The following is an 18125-nucleotide window of genomic DNA, read 5'->3' as shown; positions in this document are numbered from 1 at the left end:
GAAGCTGTTGTTGGTCACGGATCACATTGGAGAGCCACCGTCCTAGAGACAAAAAGTGAGGAGAGGGAGGAAAGGGTCTAGGCTAGCGTGGAGGACACCAGGGTGAGCGAACTACGAGTGGCTGGGGACACCTCAGCCATCCGGGCCGGGGTCTCGTAGGCACTTCCGGGTTCCCTCTAGGCTCAGGGGAGGCCCGGACGTCTCGATAGTTGCCCGGTTCGGGGCGGGCCGTGATGGGGCGTGGAGGTGGGCCGAAGCGCAGCGACTGCTCTCGTGCTGGACGTTGCGCTGTCGCCCGGACGCGGTGCAACGATAGCTGCTCGTGGTGTCCGGCGCGGCCCCTCGAGTCTCCAACTCTGCCAGCTCAGGTAGGTGTCGCCCAACTCGCGCCTCTGACTGTGCCGTGGCTTGGGTACAAGAAAGGCACGCCCTGGCTTGGCGTTCTCTCAATAGTGCCCGAGGCTTTTGCCCTCGTCGCTGGGAGTTGATCGGGTAGGGGAGGGATGAGACCAGGGACAATGGGCCTCTGGGCGTCAAGCTCCGAGGGCCGCTAGGGGGAGCTCCGGGCTCGGGGCCCTACGCAGGCCGAGGTGGGGCCGAGGCATGATTGGTTATATTGGAGGGGGCGGGTACCTGTGGGTGTGGTCTCTGCCACACCTCCTAGGGGAGGGCTGGCTCCACCCTGGGACGCGCTGGCTACTGGGTGGGTCCTGGTGTTTTTTCCGAATATTCCCTGCGTCTGGGGTCGCCTTGGTCGTACAGGGTGTTTGTGTTCTGCTCTTCGTCTTTTTCTTTGTTATTTACATGGAGAGAAGACGAGAGGAGGCCTGTATATTACAAAGGCCTTTTCTGAGCCGTTTTGCAACTTGTTCAGCTTTGAAGCATTTACGTTTATAAAATGTCTTATTTAAAATTTTTCATTTTTAATAATTTTAAGAAAGTTAAAAAACTAGAAATCTCAGGTTCTATTCACCTAGTTTCCTCAAATATTAACAACTTATTTAACAGAAAAGTTCTACAAGTTTTACTCAGATTTGCTCTTCTCACCCATTTCCTTTTTGTGGTATAGGATGCAAGTTGTGTCTTATTGGAAAATTTTACGTTTTCAACAGTGGAGATCCAGCCCACTGGAGGGTCTTTCCCCCAAGACCCTTCAGAGTGGCTCTGGGAGCACCAGGTCTCAAATGAAAGAGCCTTTTCTTCTTTGGTGCCAGTGCCAGCTAAGAACTTCCAGCTGGGCCTCTGGGCAGCTTGGAAACAGGTGGTCACCCTCTGCATGTTGACCCACCTGGCCCTGGCTGCTCAGCCTCTCCTGTTTTCCTATGGGTCAGGCTGACCTTCCGCCCTCGTATTTCTGAAGATGCCTTCTTGGCCATCTTCTTTTTCCGTCTGGGCTTCCTCCCTGGGTAATCTCTTGTGACTTCAAGGATTCTATGGTTTCGAGCATTCCATAAATCATTAGAAAAAGCACTTATTTGTGACTCCAGCCCAGACCATTTCTTTCCCCTAGACTCACAGAGAAGTCACCCACATCTGGACCCTTTCTGGTGCTTAAAGCCTCTGTGAATGGCACCACCCTACCCCAGCCACTCATTGGACTCTTGATTGACAACCATTTCCAATGAAAGGGTTGAGAGAATCCTTAGGAATGAATTTCAGTTAGGATCAGTACATATCAAGTCCATATTTTCAAGTAGATGACTGAAAGCCAAAAGGTGGAGATAAAAATGCAGGCCTGCTGCAGGATGAGGTGGAGGGGTGCTTTAGATGTGGCAATTTGCTCTGCAGCATTAGTTACTCAGTTCAGCAAGTATTTATCGGTTGTATCCTGCGTATCAGGAGTCATATTGGCCTTTGGAGATACAAAGATGAATACATTCTGCACCCACACAGTTATTGTGGCATGCGGTGGGGTCAGTGAGTAGTAATTGAGGTGAAAGCTGTAATGTGAAATCCTTGTGTTGGATAGCATTGCAGGGCACGGGGAGGACTGAGCTGAGGTCCAGGGCTGGGCGGGGGGACCAGACTGTGACTGGCAGTGGCCTTTGACCTTATTCTTGGGGCCTGTGGGATTGTGACCTAGGAAGGTTCTCTGCAGAATCTGAGGATGGGCTGGTATTAGCATGATAGGTTGGGGGCTGTCACTGAATGTTGATGAGTTGAGTGAACAAGGGACAGCCTAGGGCTCAATGGAGGAGAGAACAATGAGATGACCTACTGAGGGTCAGAGTGATGGAGATGGTAATACAGGTCATATTCCCTGACCCAAAGCTGTCATACATGGGTTAAAAAATCAGAGTATTTGAATTTTGTCAAAGTTATACTGCAGCACTGCTTAATCAAACATATTTCTGTTGCAAAATGTATAAATATTTACAGTAAGTAAAAGAAATAGAGATTATAAAGAGTCTCAGATCATTTCATATTTTTCTGCCAAAGAGTTTATTGCCAAATTTTGATATTTACTTTTCATAGCATTTTTTAATTCTGAGCATTGTTGATGGGGTTGTGGATCTGAAAGTTAACTCTTACAGAGCCTGCTATGTGCTTCACATGCACCAACTCTCGTCACAAGAAGCCTATGAAGGTAAAATGGAAATCTCATTTTACAGGTGAGCAGATAAGGACACAGGAAAGGTACGTGTTCTGCCTATAGTCACATAGCTTGTCACTGGTAGCTCCATATTCCACATTTCACCAGGCTATAGACTTATGAATGGGAGGTGGTGGGGAGTTGAAGGACCAAGCTTCTTTCCCTACTCTTCAGACATCTGGCATCTTCAGTCAGTCTGAAGTGCCCAGGAAGGTCAAAAGAGAAGGGAGGTTGTGGTCACATACTCAGACTCACTAAGAGTCCACAGAGTGGTTTCCAAGATGCCTGGAGCTGGTCTGGTCGGGGATGAGCTCCTCTCAGGAGCTGTGGAGGAAGTTAAGTGCAGTGTCAGGGACCAGAGGAAGAGGTGGGTGGTCAGAGCTGCTATGTAAACAAGCTGGGATGTTGGCTGGCTGGGCCTTAGAAAATTCAGGTAAACAGTTTCAGGAAGATTCTACAAAGAGATTGTTTATGAGATTGGATTGGGGAGATGACAGTATTTTAAATTTTTTCCATTAGGTGTTCAAGATACACAAGTTCTGGAACCTCACTGTAGACAGAGGTTTTCCCGAGTGGCACTGAAGGGGTCAACAGTATTTGCTTACTTGTGTATTTCCTCTGGGAGTGTGCAAATATCTAAAAAGCATAGTAACGGTTTAAAGAATAATTAAACAATTTTAATATTCTTATTTTAAGAAATAGAACCTTGTCAAAACCTTGGACATCCCCTGTTTGTCTGTCCTAACTGCATCTTTTCTCTTCAAAGGTAACCACTATCTTGAAGTTCCTCATAATCATTTCCTTGCTTTTCTTCATAGTTTTACCATGTGTGTGTGTGCATCTTCAGATTCATTATATATATCTAAGGGTGGGGCAAAAGCAGGTTTCCAGTTTTAAATACACGAAAAAGAGTATATTCTTTATTAACTGTATTGATTTCCATATGAACAACTGTAAGCCTACTTTTGCCCCACCCTGTATACAAATATGTATTAGTTTTTTTTTACTCTGGTCCTTATGAAATCATGTCGTCAGTTTCCTGGTTTTTTGTTGAGTGTGTTTTATTTGGGATCAGTGGTGTGTGGCTGAAGTGCTTCTTTCCCTTTTCTGTAGTCCACGGTGTTCTTTTTGCTGGTGGCCATTGGAGTTCTCTCTGCTTTTTGCCTCTTTAAAGAGACATTGGGTATTTTTGTCCGGATCTCCTGGTGCACAGATGTAGTTGTTTTTCTAGGGCTACTGGCTTTCAAATCGGATGGGAGAAGGAGGTTGGGGAAACAGAGAGATGCTTTTGGTTGTCCTGACTGGGAGATGGGATGCTAGTGTCTCTGCTGAGCCAAGCATGCCGCTAATTACAATGTAGGACAGCCTCCAGCCTCCTTCAACCTTCCCACACACCAAAGAATTGGCTGACCTCAAATGCCAGTGCCTGCTGAGCATCCTGCTCGGGGGCAGACACCTGCCAGGGGAGGTGGGGAGAGCTGCCAGGAGGATGGTTTGCATGATGTCAAGCTTACTGATGTACCACTGATGTTCCTTTCAGCAGCATGGGGCCTCTTGTGTTACTCCTTGTACTCTCTATAATTTTCATTTCCTGAATAGTAATGAGATTGAATGTCTTATCCTGTTTGTTTGCTGTTTGTATTTCCTTTGAGAAGTGCCTGCTAATACACTTCTGCTAATTTTCCTGTTGTGTTGCGTTCTTCTTAATTGCTCTGGAGATTTTGTCATTTATTCTAGGTACCAATCCTTTCTATTTTTTGCAGATAACTTCTCACATTTATGAGTTTCTTCTGATGAACAGAAAAGTTCTTAGTATAAATGTGGTAGAATTTACCGTTTTTTTAAAGGTTTATGCTAATAGCAGGCAGATGTGGTTCCTGCCAGATCCCCAGGTAGATGGGACTGCCCCCAGGACCACACTTGAGCAGGACTGGAGCCTGGTCACAGTGCTGCTTCACAGTTGGGACTAAGATCCACATCCCACCACTGAGGGTCCAGCCAGGCATGTCTCCCACCAGTTCCCTTGGAAGGCAATACTTCCCCTAGGCTGTAGCAGAGTGATGCTAAACCAAGTCTTAGGGTTGCTTCAGGTTCCACAGCTGGCACTGGGGTCAGAAAGCCTGCCACCAGGGGCACAGATGGGTATTGTTTGTTCCCAGGGTAAACAGGGTTAACACTGGGCCACAGGGCTGCTTCAGGATTTGCAGTCTGGTCCAGTCTGGCGAACCTATTACCAAGGCCAAGGGTATGAGCAGTGTGGCTCCTTCTGGGTCCCTTGGCACATGGGGCCTGTTACAGAAGCTTAGCCAGGCAGGTCTGACATGAGTCCATAGGGAGCGTGGGTTGCTTTGGGTTTGCAGGTGGGACCACATTTGGTGAGCTTGCTGCCAGGGTGCAGGCTTGTCTTTTCAAAGCGTCTCTCCTTGGCAGCCTCCTGCCTTGATCCCAAAGCTCCCACAAAGGCTTCTTAGTCTGTGGTTGGCTGCCATGTCATTGTCTGTGTGGGATTTGAAAACTGGGGACTTACTGTTCCTCCATCTCTCTGACGTCACTACCTGCCTTGTTTGTTTAGGATAGATCAAACATGTCAGTTTCTGCTTATCTCAGTAACTTTGTCTGCTTGATCATTAATTACTGAAAGAGATGGGTTGAAATCTCTCACTATTAATTTGGATTGGTCAATCTCTATAGTTCTGTTATCCTGAAGTTATATTGGTAGATGCATAAAATTTAAAATTAAATATTTCTGGTGAGTTAAACCTCTTTCCCTCTGAAGTGACTTTCTCTGATAATGCTTCCATTTTTGTTTAAATTTTGTTATCTTTGATTGTAAAAAAAGCAAAATAAAATTTATGTTAATTTTAATTTTTATTATATTTTATTGATTATGCTATTACAGTTGTCCCAATTTTTCTCCTTTTGCCTCCCTTCATCCAGCACCACCCACTCCCTCAAGGAATCCCCACACCACTGTTCATGTCCATGGGTCATACGTACAACTTCTTTGGCTAATTCTATTTCCTATACCGTACTTTACATCCCCATGGCTATTCTGTGACTACTGATTTGTACTTCTTAATCCCCTCACCTCTTCATCCATTTCCCCAAACACCCCTTCCAACTGGCAACTACCAAAATGCTTTCAACATCCATGATTCTGTCTCTGTTTTTCTTGTTTGCTTAGTTTGTTTTTTAGATTCAATTGTTGAAAGGTAAGTATTTATTGCTATTGTACATAGTTTTGATCTTCTATTCTTAAATAAGTCCTTTTAACATTTCATATAATAATGGTTTGGTGATGATGAATTCCTTTAGTTTTTTCTCATCTGGGAAGCTCTTTATTTTTTTATTTATTTTTAAATTACTTTATTGTTGTGCAATTACAGTTGTCTGCATTTTCTCCTCCCTGCCCCCCACATTGCATCCAAACCCACCTACCTCCTTTGCTTCCACTCTCCCCCTTAGTTTTCTCGATGTGTACTTTATAGTAGTTCCTGAAAACCCAACCCTTCTCCCCACTGTCCCCTCCCCCCTCAACTCTGGCTATTGTTAGATTGTTCTTAATTTCAGTGTTTGTGGTTATATTTTCTTTGCTTTTTTCTTTTGTTGATTATGTTCCAGTTAAAGGTGAGATCATATGGTATTTGTTCCTCACTGCCTGGCTTATTTCACTTGGTATAATGCTCTCCAGTTCCATCCATGCTATTGCAAAGAGTAGGAGCTCCTTCTTTCTTTCTCTCTGGTGCGCAGAACTCCATTGAGTAAATGTACGATAGTTTTCTGACTCACTCATTTGCTGATGGGCACTTAGGTTGCTTCCAGCACTTTGCTATTGTAAATTGTGCTGCTATGAACACTGGGGTGCATAGGTTCTTTTGAATTGATGTTTCAGGGCTCCTAGGGTATAATCCCGGCAGTGGAATTGCCAGGTCAAAAGGCGGATCCATTTTTAGTTTTCTGAGGAAATTCCATACTGTTTTCCACAGTGGAAATTCCCACCAACAGTGCACTAGGGTTCCCTTTTCTCTGCATCCTCTCCAACACTTGTTTGTTTATGATGGCCATTCTGACTGGTGTGAGGTAGTATCTCATTGTGGTTTTAATTAGCATCTCTCTGATGTAGTGATGCTGAGCATCTTTTCATATGTCTGTGGGCCCTCTGTATGTCCTCCTTTGAGAAGTGTCTGTTCAAGACTTTTACTCACTTTTCAGTTGGGATTTTTGTCTTCCTGGAGTGAAGTTGTGTGAGTTCTTTATATATTTTGGAGATCAAACCCTTCTCTGAGGTATCATTGGCAAATATGTTTTCTCATATAGTTGCTTCTCTTTTCATTTTAATGCTGTTTTCTTTAGCCATGCAGAAGCTTTTAATTTTTATTTTATCATTTTAAAATTTATTTATTTTAATTGTTGTTCAAGTATAGTTTTCTGTCTTTTACTCCCATCCGAGCCCAACCCCCCCACCTCCAGTGCTCCCTACCTCCCTCTCATTTCTACCCCCCTTAGTTGTTGTCCATGTGTCCTTTATACTTGTTCCTATAAATTCTTCCCCTTTCCCCCTGAAATTCTCTCCCCTCTCCCCTCTGGTCTCTGTCAGCCTGTTCTGTATTTCAGTGTCTTAGGTTATATTTTGAATGCTTGTTTGTTTTGTTGTTTAGCTTTCTGTTAAAGGTGAGATCATACTGTATTTGCCTTTCACCGCCTGGCTTATTTTACTCAGCATAATGCTTTCCAGTTCCATCCATGCTGTTGCAAAGGGTAGGAGCTCCTTCTTTCTTTCTGCAGCATAGAATTCCATTGTGTAGATGTACCATAGTTTTTGAAGATCAACCTAAGTGCCCATCAGCAAATTCATTGATTTCCATTCATTTACTGATGGGCACCTAGGTTGCTTCCAACTCTTGGCTATTGTAAATTGTGGTGCTATGAACATTGGGGTGCATAGGTTCTTTTGGATTGGTGTTTCATGGTTCTTAGGATATAATCCTAGCAGTGGAATTGCTGGGTCAAAAGGCATATTAACTTTTAGTTTTCTGAGAAAATCCCATACTGTTTTTCATAATGATTGTACCAGTCTGCAATCCCACCAACAGTGAACTAGGGTCCCCTTTTCCCCACACCCTCTCCAACATTTGTTGTTTATTGCTTTGTTTATGATAGCCATTCTCACCGGTGTAAAGTGGTATCTCATTGTAGTTTTAATTTGCATCTCTCTGATAGCAAGCGATATTGATCATCTCTTCATGTGTCTCTGGATCCTCTGTATGTCCTCCTTGCAGAAGTGTCTGTTCAAGTCCTTTTCCCATTTTTTAATTGGGTTAGTTGTCTTCTTAGAGTGAAGTCGTGTAAGTTCTTTGTATATTTTGGAGATTAAACACTTGTTTGGGGTATCATTGGTAAATATGTTTTCCCATACAGTTGGTCCTCTTTTTATTTTAATTCTGTTTTCTCTAGTCGTGCAGAACCTTTTTATTTTGATGAGATCCCATTTGTTTATTCTTTCCTTTCTGTTCCTTGCTCTAGGGGACATATGAATAAAAATGTTGCTGTGTGAAATATCTGAGATTTTCCTGCCTATGTTCTCCTCTAGTATTTTAATGGTGTTATGGCTTATATTTAAGTTTTTATCCACCTTGAATATACTTCTGTGTATGGTGTAAGTTGGTGCTTGAGTTTCATTTTTTTTGCATGTAGCTGTCCAGTTCTCCCAACACCATTTGTTAAAGAGGCTACCTTTCCACCATTTTCTGTTGCTTCCCCCTTTGTCGACTATTAATTGACCATAGAGACTTGGGTTTGTTTCTGGGCTCTCTGTTCTGTTCCACTAGTCGATGTGTCTGTTTTTATGCCAGTACCAAGCTGTTTTGATTACAGTGGCCTTGTAATACAATTTGGTATCAGGTATTGTGATCCCTCTTGCTTTGTTCTTCTTTCTCAAAATTGCTGCAGCTATTTGGGGTCATTTTGTTTCCATATAAATTTCTGAAATGTTTTTTCTATATCTGTGAAATATGTCATTAGTACTATGATAGGAATTGCATTGAATCTATAAATAGCTTTGGGTAGTAAGGGTGTTTTCATCATGCTAAGTCTTCCAATCCATGCACATGGTACATGATCCATTTGTTTGTATCTTTCTTTCTTTTTTAAATTTTTAAAAAATATTTTATTTATTTGTCTTTAGAGGGGAAGGGAAGGAGAGAGGGAGAGAAACATCAATGTATGGTTGCCTCTCATGTGTCCCCTGCTGGGAACTGGCCTGCAATCCAGGCATGTGCCCTGACTGGGAATCGAACCGCGATTGTCTGGTTCGCAGGCCCGGGCTCAATCCACTGAGCTACACCAGCCAGGGCTGTTTATATCTTTCTTAATTTCTTTCTTCACTGTTCTGTAGTTTGATGGATACAGGTCTTTTACCTCCTTGGTTAGGTCTATTACTAGGTATTTTCTTTTTCTTTTTTTTAAAATATATTTTATTGATTATACCATTACAGTTGTTCTATTCCCCCCCCCTTCATTCCCCTCCACCCGCACCCTCCCTCCCCCACCATTCTCCCCCCCTTAGTTTATAACCATGTATCTCAAGTTCTTTGGATTCTATATTTCCCCCACTATTCTCGCCCTCCCCCCTATCTATTTTCTACCTACCATCTATGCTATTTTCTGTGCCTTCTCCCCCCTTCTCCCCCTCCCACCCCCCTGTTTCTAACCCTCCATGTGTTCTTCATTTCTACGGTTCCACTCCTGATCTAGCTGTCCTCCTGGTTTGCTTTTGTTTTAGGTGTGGTTGTTAATAACTGTGTGTTTGCTGTCCTTTCACTGTTAATATTTTTCATCTTCTTTTTCTTATATAAGTCCCTTTAGCATTTCATATAATAAGGGCATGGTGATGATGAACTCCTTGAACTTGACCTTATCTGAGAAGCACTTTATCTGTCCTTCCATTCTAAATGAAAGTTTTGCTGGATAAAGCAATCTTGGCTGTAGGTCTTTGGATTTCATGACTTGGAATACGTCTTTCCAGCCCCTTCTTGCCTGTAAGGTCTCTTTTGAGAAATCTGCTGACAATCTGATGGGTACTCCTTTGTAGGTGACTGTCCCCTTATCCCTTGATGCTTCTAGGATTCTCTCCTTCATTTTGGTCTTGGCTAATGTAATTATGATGTGCCTCGGTGTGTGCCTTCTTGGGTCCAACTTCTTTGGGACTCTCTGAGCTTCCTGGATTTCCTGGAAGTCTATTTCCTTTGCCAGACTGGGGAAGTTCTCCTTTATTATTTGTTCAAATATGTTTTCCACTCGTGGCTGTTTCTTTCCTCCTTCTGGTACCCCTATAATTCAGATATTGGAACGTTTAAAGATGTCCTGGAGGTTCCTAAGCCTCTCCTCATTTTTTTGAATTCTCATTTCTTCATTCCTTTCTGGTGGGATGTTTTGTTCTTCCTTCTGGTCCATTCCATTGATTTGAGTCCCAGTTTCCTTTCCATCACTATTGGTTTCCTGTGCATCTCCCTTCATTTCAATTAGTTTAGCCTTCATATGTTCCTCTAATTTGTGACTATAATCTACCAGTTCTGTGAGCATCCTGATAAATAGTGTCTTGAATTGTGCTTCTGAGAGGCTGGCAATTTCTTGGTTGCTTAGAGTTATTGGCTCTGGGACTTTGAGTTCTTCTTGCACCATCTTTCTGGTTGTTCGTGCCTGTTCCTTAGCAGGATCAGAGCCCTAAAGTGTTCACTAGAACAGGGCAACTAAGTCGCTGGGTTGTGATGTTGTATGTGGGGGCGGGGTCAAAGAGGGACAATGGCTCTCACTGGTATTGCAGGGCAACTAAGTCCCTGGGTTGTGACGCTGTATGTGGGGGCGGGGTCAAAGAGGGACTATGGTGTCCTGTCCGCCGCCTGCCGCCATGGCCCTCACCGGTGCCGCAGTTGCTGCCGACACCGGGCCCACGCGTTTTGTCCCACTGTAAGCGAGTGTGCCACCGCCGTCAGCCCTCGCCCCCTGGGGCCTGCGTGGTCTGTCTCACTGTGCACGAATATGTGCCCTCGGTCTGCCTGCGCGCCTGGGTCGGGGGCCCTGTCCTGCCCGACCCTGCTCGCTGCTGGCTCCGCCTCCTTACCTTCCTGGTTGAACGGTTAGATGTAGTCCGACTTCCATATAATTCAATTTTCTGTCCTTTGGTTGTGTCTTTGTTTCTCCAAACCTTTGTTGTATTCAAACTTGGTTGTGGGAGAAGGCACAGTGTTTCCACCTATGCCTCCATCTTGGCGGAAGTTCGGTATTTTATTTTTCTTGTTGCTATATCAAATGGGATTTTTTTTCTGATTTCTGTTTCTGATGTTTCATTGTTGGTATACAAAAATGCCTTTGATTTCTGGATATTGACTTTGTATCCCGCTGTTTTGCCAAATTCATTTATTAGGTCAAGTAGTTTTTCAGAGGAGTCTATAGGATTTTCTATGTATACTATCGTGTCATCTGAAAACAGTGACAGTTTTACTTCCTTCTTTCCAATTTGAATGCCTTTTATTTCTTTTTCTTGTCTGAGTACTGTGGCTAGGACTTCCAATATATGTTGAATAAGAGTGGTGAAAGCAGGCATCCTTGTCTTGTTCCTGATCTTAGTGGAAAAGCTCTAAGTTTTTGTCCATTGAATATGATGTTGGTTGTGGGTCTCTCATTTTGATCGGTATTATGCTGAGGAATGCTCCATCTCTTCCCACTTTGCTGAATTTTTTTTATATAAATGGGTGCTATACCTTATGAAATGCTTTTTCCGCATCTTTTGGTATGATCATGTGAATTTTGTCTTTTGTTTGTTTATGCAGTGTTTTATGTTTATTGATTTGTGAATATTTTACCATCCTCACCTCCCTGGGATGACTCTCACTTGATCATGGTGTATGATCTTTTTAACATATTGCTGGATGCAATCTGCCAATATTTTGTCGAGGTTTTTAGAGTCTATGTTCATCAGTGATATAGGCCTGAAGTTTTCTTTCTTTGTTATGTCTTTATCTGGTTTTGGGATTAGGATGATGCTGGCTTCATAAAAAGAGTTTGGGAGTCGTCTATCTTCTTGAATTTTTGGAAATAATCTGTGGAGGAAGGGGGTTAGCTCTCCCTTAAATGCTTTTAAAATTCTCCTGTGAAACCATTTTGGTCCAGGGCTTTTGTGTGATGGGAGCTTTTTGATTACTGTGTCAATTTCACCAGCTGTTATTTGTCTGTTCAGTCTTTCTACTGCTTCTTCATTGAGTTTTGGAAGATTATATTTTTCTAGAAATTTATCCATTTCATCTAGGTTTTCAAATTTCTTGACATACAGTTCTTCATAGTAATTTCTTGCAATCCTTTGTATTTCTGTGGTGTCAGTTGTAATCTCTCCTCTTTCATTTCTGATTGTGTTTATTTGGGTCCTCTCTCTTTTTTTTCTTGATGAGTCTGCTTAAGGGCTTGCCAATTTTGTTTATCTTTTCAAAGAACCAGCTGCTGGATTCATTTATCCTTAGAATTGTGCTTTTAGTCTCTATGTCATTTAATTCTGCTCTGATCTTGATTATTTCCTTCCTTCTACTTGCTCTGGGCTGTCTTTGTTGTTGTTCCTGCATTTCCTGTAGGTATAGGGTTAGGTTGTTTATTTGAAATGTTTCTCTTTTTTAGGTAGGCCTCTATTGCTGTGAACTTCCTTCTCAGGGCTGCCTTTGCTGTGTCCCATAAGTTTTGGGTTGTTGTGAGTTCATTTTCATTTGTTTCCAGAAACTTTTTGATTTCATCCCTAATCTCATTTTCAACCTATTCATTGTTTAATATAGCATGCTATTCAATCTCCATAATTTTGAGTGTTTGTGGTTTTTTTCCTTGAGGTTGGTTTCTAATTTTCAGTCCCTTGTGGTTGGAGAAAATGCTTGGTATGATTTCAGTCTTCTTGAATTTGTTGAGGCTTTTGTTGTGTCGTATCATGTGGTCTAGCTTTGAAAATATTTCATGTGCATTTGAAAGGAATGTGTATTTTGCTTCTTTGGGATGAAAAGTTCTGTATATATCAGTTAAGTCCATTCCATCTAGGGCATTGTTCAATGCCACAATATCTTTGTTGATATCTTGTTTGTAAGATCTGTCCATTTTGACAGTGGAGTGTTAAAATCTACTATAATTGTATTGCTGTCAATATCTTTCAAGTTATCCAAGATTTTCTTATGCATTTGACTGCTCCTATGTTGGGTGTATACACATTTACAATGTTTATTTCTTCTTGATGGATTCCCTGTGAAGCTCTTTATCTGCCCTTTGATTCTAAATGATAGCTTTTCTGGGTAGAGCAGTCTTGGCTGTAGATCCCTGCTTTTCATGTCCCTGAATATATCTTGCCAGTGCCGTCTAGATTACAAAGTTTCTTTTGTGACATCAGCTCACACTCTTAAGGGGTTTGTCCCGTAGGTAACTGCTTTTCTCTTGCTGCTTTTAAGATTCTTGCTTTATTTTTAACCTTTTGCATCTTAATTGTGATGCGTCTTGGTGTGGTCTTCTTTGTGTCCAAGTTGTTTGGGACTCTGTGCTTTCTGGACTTGCATATCCATTTTGTCCACAAAATTAGGGAAGTTTTTTAAAATTATTTTTTCAAATAGATATTCAATTTATTGCCCTTCCTCTTTTCATTCTGACAGCCCTATGATGTGAATGTTGGAATGCTTAAAGTTGTCCCAGAGGCTGCTGACACTATCCTAATTTTTTTTTTTTTTGATTCTTTTTTGTTGTTGTTCTGATTGATTGTTTTTTCTTCCTTATGTTCCATATCATTAATTCAGTTCTCGGCTTCATTCACTCTACTTTGTTTCCTTGTACATTGTTCTTTATTTCAGTTAGTGTATCCTTCATTTCTGACTGGACCTTTTTATGCTATTGGGGTCCTCCCTAAGTTCCTCGAGCATCCTAATACCCAGTGTTTTAAACTCTGAATCTGATAGATTGCCATCTCCATTCTATTGAGCTCTTTTTCCAGAGTTTTGATCTGTTCTTTCATTTTGGCCATGTTTCTTTGTCTCCTCATTTTGCCAGGCCCCTGAGTTTGTTTTTATGTATTAGGTAGAGCTTCTATGATGCCCTTTCTTGGTATCGTGGCCTAATAATGTAGTAGATTTCCTGTATAGTCCAGTGGCACAGCCTACCCTATCACCCAAGCAGATACTCGAGATGCACCCTTTGTGTGGACTGAGTACCCCCTGCTCTTGTAGTTGATCCTTGGTTGCTGTTGGTTGGTCAATGGAAGGGATTTACCCAGACCAGTCAAGTTTCAAGAATTGGCTATGACCACTGACCACCAACGTCTGCCTTCTGTTGAAGTTCAGCTGTGCAGGTGCAGGGTGTTTGTGCTCTGACATGGTCCGTAGCTGTCCACTGGGTATGCAAGGTAGTGTAGGTCAAGGTCAACCCCCACCTGTGTTTTGCTTGGAGCCATCCTGCCTGATCTATAGAGCAATCTGAGATGGCTGCTACTTTTGCTGGGCATGGAGATTCCCAAGTGAAGCCAAACTGTGAATCTTAGCTGGCTGCTGCTAGTGCCTGGCCTGAGGCCACTTAGCAAGGGGTGAGGGGCTGGGGACTTACTGAGGCCAGCTGGTGCTTTTTAGAAAGGAGTTAGGAAGTTGTGAAGCTTTAGCCCAGACCAGGCATTTATATGGAAAAACTACTGATAACAGCTGTAAGTTGGGTGGGACAGAGTCTCAGTGGATCCTCAGGAGATCCTCAGGGCCTAGCAAACAGTATTACCCAGGTTGATGGAGTCTCAAATATGGCCTGCAGCTCCTTGGCTCTGCCTGCCTTTTTGTCTGGGGGAAAGCTGTCCCCCAGCTCTCACCTGGATGCCAGTAACTTCATTTCCTCCCACTATGCCACTGGTGCCTTTGAAGCTGCTACTGTGGTGCTGGAGCTCAGAGGGGGTGAGTCTAAGTCAGTGTGTACGTTCTTCAAGAGGAACTACTTGGGACTCTAGAAGTTTATTCCAGGAACCCAATTCCTGCTGGATTTGGCAGCCAGAAGTTATGGGGACTTACATTTTGACATTGGTACCTGGGGCTAGGGGTCTGGTGTGTGGCTGGGACTCTGCTCCAGAGATATACCTCCTAAATTTTTATCTACCACACATGTATGTGGAACCAGCCTGTTCCATGTTTCTGTTCTTCCTACCAATCTGCATGGATGTGGTTTCTTTGATTCTATAGTTTTCAGACTTCCATTCAACTCAATTTCTGTTGGTTCAGAGTGACGATTCTTCTATAATTTAGTTGTAATTTTGATGTGGTTGTATGAGGAGGTGAGCCATGTTTACCTATGCCACCATCTTGACTGAAAGTGAAAAGTAAAATTTACCATCTAACCACTTCTAAGTATACATTTCAGGAGTGTTAGATATACATTGTTTTGCAACCAATTTGCAGAACTTTTTCATATTGCAAAACTGAAACTCTTTATTCATTAAACATTAGCTTCTCTGTTCCACATTGACTTGCTCATGGTACCCACCACTCTACTTTTTGTTTCTGTGAACTGAAATACTCTAGATACCTCATACAAGTGGAATAATACAGTATTAGTCTTCTTTAAAAAGAATAAATATGTTTTTATTTATTTAGAAGCAGTAAGTGTTAACTTAAGCTTCCAAAATCATTTGGAAAACATGTCCTATGGAAGTACACAAAGAGTCTTGAAAATTACAATGTAATACTTTCAAATTTACTTCACACAATTAAAACAAATTCTGGTACCTTCATGGTGTGCAGTGAGTGCACCAGTATTCATCTTTTTTGTGTCTGGTTTATTGCACTTAGCATAATGTCCTTAAAGTCTATCCACGTTGTAAAATGTGACAAGATTTCTTTACCTTTTAAAGTTGTGTAATATTCCATTTTAAGTTTATAGCACATGTTTATCCATTCATCTGCAGATGGACATTTGAGTTTTTCCTGCCTCATGTCTGTTGTGAATAGTACTGTTTTGAACATGGTTGTCTCTTTAATACTCTGCATTCAATTCTTCTGGTTATATACTCAGAGGTGGGATTGCTGGATCATGTGGTAGTTCTATTTTTTAAAACAGATTTTATTTATTTGTTTTGAGAGACAGGGGAAAGGGAGAAGAAAGAGAGGGAGAAAAACATCAATGTGTGGTTGCCTCTTGAGTGCCCCCTACTGGGGACCTGGCCTTCAGACCAGGCATCTGCCCTGGACTGGGAATCAAACCCGTGACCCTTTGGTTTGCAGACCCATTCTCAATCCACTGAGCTACACCAGCCAGGTCTATTTTTAATATTTTGAGGAACCACCATACTGTTGTACATAATGGGTTGTACAATTTTACATTCCCATCAGCAGTGCAAAAGAGTTATACTTTTTCCATATCTCTGCCAACATTTCTTTTTTCTTTTTTTTACTTTACAGAGCAGTTTATTTTCAGATATTACTTAACACAGAGAAAAATTTGGTACATTACCATGCATTGTTTAATTTCTCTACTGAGCTGAAATATAAATGCAGTGAGAATTAACATTAATCCTTATGAAACATAGTACTGTGTCAAAGTAAATGATACTTGTTTTTACTCAGTTTTAGCTAAGAGTTCAATTTAACATGGTTATGAAAGAGTATAATGTGATTATACTTTTTATACTCTTATTATCGGATTTTTCTACCTATTCCAATAGCCAGATTAAATTTCCCTACAGAACTGAATTTGGACATTAGGTAATAGGAAATGTGGCTGCTGATAACCATGTTACTTTAAATCCCAAAGCAGTGACTAGGACATTTTGTCAATTAAATTTACAAATGGCAAAGTAGATATGCCATTCATAGCTGCATGCAGAGGATATAACATCTGTCTATATTAATCCCATAGATCACTTGATATAACTCATTCAGCCTTTCTATTACATGAAAAAGAAGCTAAGTGTCAACACTTACAATGATTTTAAAATGAATACATGCATTACCACTGTTTATTCTTAAAAGTTTTAGAGGAAAGTAGAAATACTTATTTCTTTCTACCAGGTAATTGGATCAACAGAGAGTACATTTTATTGTTTAATTTCTCTTCATAAACTTAGTAAGGCAGTCAAAAATTAAATCTGAAACAGTGCAAATAGGTCCAAAAATAGTGTACTTAATGGTATATGTTTCTTTAAAAAATTTTTTAAAATTGTTATTAAAGTATAGTTGTCTCAATTTTCACCCCACCACAGCCCCTCTGCCACACCCATCCTCACTTTCCACACTCATCCTCACCTTCCACACTCAAAGCAACACCTTTTGGCTTTGTGCATGTGTCTTTTTTTTTTTTTTAGATTTATTTATTTATTTATTTATTTATCTTTAGAGGGGAAGGGAAGGAGAGAGAAGGAAAGAAATATTAATGTATGGTTGCCTCTTGTGAGTCCCCTGCTGGGAACTGGCCTGCAACCCAGGCATGTGCCCTGACTGGGAATCAAACCGAAATTGTGCGGTTCGCAGGCCCGTGCTCAATCTACTGAGCTATGCCAGCCAGGGTGTGCATGTGTCTTTTATATATATTCCTTGATGGACCTTCTCCTATTTTCCCCTATTATTATTCTCTTCTCTCCCCTCTCATTACTGTCAGTTTGTCCTTTATTTCAATGTCTTTGGTGATATTTGCTTGCTTGTTTGTTTTGTTGATTAGGTTTCAGTTAAAGGTGAGATCGTATGGTATTTGTCTTTCACTGCCTGGCTTATTTCACTTAGCATAATGCTTTCCAGTTCCATCCATGCTGTAGCAAAGGATAGGGGCTCCTCCTTTTCTTTCTGCTGCATAGTATTCCATTATATAAATGTACCATAGTTTTTTTATTCACTCATTTACTGGTAGGCATTTAAGGTTCCTTCCAGCACTTGGCTATTGTAAATTGTGCTGCTATGAACATTGGGCTACATAAGCTCTTTTGAATTGGTGTTTCAAGATACTTAGGGTATAGTCCCAGCAGTAGAATTGCTGGCTCAAAAGGCAGTTCCATTTTTAGTTTTCTGAGGAATTTCCGCACTGTTTTGCACAGTGGCTGCACCAGTCTGCCTTCCCACCAACAGTGCACTAGGCTTCCCTTTTCTCCATATCCTCTCCAGGACTTGTTGTTTGTTCATTTAAGATGGCCATTCTGACTGGTGTGAAGTGGTATCTCATTGTGGTTTTAATTTGCTTCTCTCTGATGGCTATTGATGCTTACCATCCTTTCATATGTCTCTGGACGATCTGTATGTCCTCCTTGAAGAAGTGTCTGTTCAGGTCCTTTGCCCATTTTTTCTTTGGGTTGTTTGTCTTACTAGAGTGGAGTTGTATGAGTTTGTGATATATTTTGGAGATCAAACCCTTGTCTGAGGTATCATTGGCAAATATATTTTCCAATGCAGAGGGTTCCCTTTTTATTTTACTGCTGTTTTCTTTAGCTATGCAGAAGCTTTTTATTTTGATGAGGTCCCATTTTTTCATTCTTTCCTTTATGTCCCTTGCTCTAGGGGTCATATTGGTG

General features: G+C 41.6%; 1 protein-coding gene across 1 annotated transcript in view; it reads left to right on the top strand.

Annotated features, from left to right (window-relative positions):
• Positions 1 to 272: 272 nt before the first annotated feature.
• Positions 273 to 18125, top strand: part of PGBD2 (piggyBac transposable element derived 2) — a 32950-nt gene continuing 15097 nt past the window's right edge. The window contains exons 1-2 of the mRNA XM_037068855.1: positions 273 to 368; positions 2535 to 2612. The gene's annotated coding sequence lies outside the window, so the exon portion shown is untranslated. The remainder of the gene's footprint in view (positions 369 to 2534; positions 2613 to 18125) is intronic.

This window comes from Sturnira hondurensis, unplaced genomic scaffold, assembly GCF_014824575.4.
Source record: "Sturnira hondurensis isolate 20B ecotype Veracruz unplaced genomic scaffold, ASM1482457v3 Scaffold0018097, whole genome shotgun sequence".
NCBI classification, from domain to species: Eukaryota; Metazoa; Chordata; class Mammalia; order Chiroptera; family Phyllostomidae; genus Sturnira; species Sturnira hondurensis.
This window is presented reverse-complemented; position numbering and strand designations above follow the sequence as displayed.